Source organism: Silene latifolia, chromosome Y, assembly GCF_048544455.1.
Source record: "Silene latifolia isolate original U9 population chromosome Y, ASM4854445v1, whole genome shotgun sequence".
Classification (NCBI taxonomy): Eukaryota; Viridiplantae; Streptophyta; class Magnoliopsida; order Caryophyllales; family Caryophyllaceae; genus Silene; species Silene latifolia.
In genome coordinates this window covers 87,923,836-87,928,214 of record NC_133538.1, presented here as the reverse complement: position 1 = coordinate 87,928,214, position 4,379 = coordinate 87,923,836, and positions in this window count along the sequence as shown.

Sequence of the window (4,379 nt, the reverse complement as noted above, 5' to 3'; positions counted from 1 at the left end):
TGCATTTGAGCAAGTCTCAGGCACCAGAGACACCGGAAGAGAAAGAGCGCATGGCACGGATACCTTATGCCTCGGCAATAGGATCTATCATGTATGCCATGATATGCACACGTCCCGACGTGGCATATGCATTGAGTATGACAAGTCGATTCCAACAAAGCATCCGGGTGAATCACATTGGTTGGCTGTCAAGAACATTCTTAAGTACCTACGGAGGACTAAAGATTGGGCATTGACTTATGGAGGCGAACAAAAGCTATGCGCAACCGATTCTGTGAGATGCTAGCTTCCAAACGGATCGTGATGACTCGAAATCTCGATCTGGATTCGTTTTTACTCTTAATGCGCTGATCGGTGGAAGAGTTCGAAACAAACTGTTACAGCAGATTCTACGACTGAGTCCGAGTACTATGCCGCGTCTGAAGCTACAAAGGAAGCGATATGGATGCGTCAATTCTTACATGGGCTATCTGTAGTGCCTAGTTCGAATGACCCGATCACCATCTATTGCGACAATAGTGGTGCCATCTTCCAAGCTAAGGAGCCAAAGTCTAGCAACAAGTCTAGACATGTACAACGGAAAGCTCATCTAATCCGGGATTACGTGGAGCAAAAGACAGTAGTGATAGAAAAGATTGCTACAGATGACAACATAGCAGATCCTCTCACTAAAGCATTACGACAAGATAAGCATGAAGGGCACGTTAATTCCATGGGAATTAAACGTGTTCCTAAGTTGTAGTACTCTTTTATGGATTAGATTCATTCGTTTTTGTACTCTATACAACATCATCGTTTTGATATTTTATATATCTATATTTTGTTTTTCATGTGGATTTGTGTCCATTCGGCCAAACCGAATTAGAGGAACAAAAGGAGAGCTCTCTCCTCCCTTCAAACCTAAATTCATTTTGCAAAAATAATTAGGGTTTTTGGGAATTGTGCCTCCTAAATTCCGGATCTCTCATCCAACAGTTCGTGAGGCGCGTCCTCGGCTGAGTGGAGTCACATGTGGGAGTGGCTTCACGCCCTAGTTTTGCCCTCTGTGGAACCCGCCACAGGATGGGATGTGCACATTAATGAACAGGGTTATCGCTCGTTGATGAGCGGGGATTTGGTGGGGATTGGCTGCGGTTCCCCACTGCCGGTGTGGATTACTTGTTGCGATGGGTAATCTGGCAGGGCTACACACTTTAGTGTGTAGTCAGTTACTATGTGAGATCGGGAATTGGAGGTGTGATGATCAGAAGTTTGCCTTTTTGTACTTATCTTATTTTTGTTATACAGTAACTGACCCTGTTGTTGTTTTATAAAATCTGTGGTGTTCCATTCGGCGATGGTGAGCAGATTATGACAGGTGATGATGTACTTTAGCTGTGGGGTCATCATGGGGAGTCATCACTCGAGTCTAGCTGCCGCTGTCAAGAGCTTTTAGTTTTCAGTTGTAGTAGTTGAACACTAGACACATATACTTTGGTTTTTGGTTTTTGGTTTTTGGTTTTTGAATTATGTAACCAGTTAATCATTTATACTTTAATAATTATGTTTTGGATTGGTAACTTTGATATACTAACCTCGGGCAACCGAGATGGTGATGGTCTCTCATGCTAGGGTGGTCTTGGTAAGGCACCTTGGTATGTGGGGGTGTCACAAAAATGCCCAATGCCAAGTATCCATGAGAAATACCATATTAAAAGAAAGAAAATCGTATTGCATTGTATTCTGCATATAACATGTATGCTAGTGGTTATTAGTTGTTTAAACATCTTGGCATGCTTGTGTGCGATATGGATTGTGAAATCTCGTGTGTAGCGTGTAATGGTAGATAACATGCGGAATTTGTGCTCCTAAGCCATGTAGGGAGATAAAATTATGATAACGTGATTTATGTGAATAATATTTAGTACCTTGTGAACTTATGTGAAGGATATGTGAACTGTGTAAGTAGAAATGCCTATCTAGTGATATGAGGAATATGCTACCATAAACCAATGTATAATCTTTATGTTATAGAAATGTTTCAAAGTTTGGATTTAATTATGAAGGGATGAGTGGCATAATGAGTCATAGAGAGAGGCAAGTAACGTTTTAAAAAAAACGAAAATTTTGGTAAAATACAACAAAATCGTGGCAAATTACGAAGAAATCGTGGCATAATAATTTGTACCTCATGGTGTTGGCTCGGGAGATACCAACTCCTTATTTATAGTGAGCATGCACGTACCTTAGAATTGAGTAGTTTTGATGTGATAAAGTAGGATGTGGAAATACCTTCGGGGGAGTGAGTAAGTTTTGGGAAAGTATGTCGGAATGTGACTAATTTAATTTAAGAGATTCTATTTCTATGGGTTTAATTGAGTTTTCTCTAGGGAGGTTTTTAGATTATCTTCAGGATGGATCAGTTGGATAAACATAGCACCTTTACTGATGGTTATTAAATGAAAGTGTCTTTGTGGGGATCTCAGGTATACGAGTGTCGTATGAGGGATTTGAAAGTATATGAATTTGAATAATGTGTTAGATAAGGGAGAGAATAATTGAATTATGTTTCGAAGAAAACTACAATTATGAATTGTTGGGATTTAGTTAGAAGTAAAGAGGAAATAGCCGAGCCTTGAGGATTAAATAGCAAGAATAATGAGTTGGGTTGTTATGTAGTATTAGTATGCGTAAGGTGAATAAGGATTAAAGCAAATTTAAGGATTGTTTACAATTAAGTATGGTTTATGCATAAGATGTGTTTGGATTAAAAGATAACATTTATTATTATTTGAAAGATTAATATTTATTGCATAAGTAGGTGTTATGGATATGTAAAATTGAGAAAGAAGGAGTGTGAACAGAGGGTAGTACGACAGATGGTAAAGAGATTATGTAGTAAGACTATAAGGGACTACTAGACTAGTATGTGAATATAAAGTTATTCAGCATTTGCAAGATGGAGTTAGAGAGAAATTTGAGAAAATAAAGGATTTAACATGTATTTTAAAGTAGTGTGAGACTTTGGTAATGAGTTAAATGGTGATTTGTGTGAGGAACTACATGGCTTTCGGTGGGTGTATTTAGTAGTGTGATGAGGTGTTCTATTTGTTTTGCGGTTTATGATTAGCATTAGAGTGGTTTAGATGGCAGTTGTGGGGGGATTCGTTATTAAAAGGATAAATTGACTAAGAGGAGGTTAAAGAGTAGTTATATTAAGAAGTGAGTGTATGAGGATATTGCTATGAATAGTGGTTGTATTAAAGTATTAGATTAGGTGAGCTTTCCTAAGAGATATGATAAGGATTCTATTGAATAAGTGGAATGCGGGTTGTGATGACGATTGGGAGGTTGTATGATTTAGAGTAGTAAAAAAAAAATAAAGGTATATTGCTTATAGATCTTGTTATTATTGGGATCATTATTCGCGTTTGCATGAATTATTCAGAGATGCATAAGGTTATGATTAAGATTGATGAGGGAAGGTAAATAACTTAATGGGCAATGTTAAAATGGAGGTGTAAGGTATGAAGGTAAACATGAGAGATTTTATTAGATTTTGCTATAGCCTAGGTATGTGGTTGAGGAAAGGATTAGTGTTATGAAAATTGTTGAAGTAGTGTGGTAGCGAAGATTATTGAACATGAGGTATCGAGAGGTTTTGGAATGCAAGATATGTTGTGACACCCCGCGATAATGCGGAAATATAACTAATAAATTTAAGCGGAAATTGGTAAATTTTTTAAACTTCTTATTACTAGTTAAAGTTTAACACGCGATAGTCACTAATAAAATGAAACAAGTACAATGATAAGTAAACTTAGGTTATTACAAACCAAGTCTAGCAAATAAGGGGGGAAAAGATATCCCACGAATAACAAGTCTAAAAGGTGAGTCTAAGCATAACGATAGACAAAAATCCAACGGTCGAGGTACTCGCTAGCTCACACATGTCTTCACCCCATAAATGCACCAACTAATACCTGTCATTAATGAAACATGAATGTCACCGTCAGTGGGGATTAACTCAAGGTTCTCCCAGCCACATTATATCAAAATGAACATAACAAAGAACTCAAATAAGCAAACACATTAAAAAAGATGCACATAACTTAAATTATATTAAACATGGTATCATTCATGTTATCATAACAAGAGAAAGAAAGATAGAATAATAAATAAACATATCATAGATATATTCAAATAAAGTGAAGTAAAGGAAAGAACATAGACCTGGTTAATTAATCAGGAGCACAAATTCCAATGACATATGACATATACAATTATCCAAATTATACAAGACTTTTACTACTCTTAGATTCAAGAAATGTGTGACATATGCAAAACATTCACTAAAAAGACACGACAACACCCAACTCATTCCTCTTAGTAGGACGACA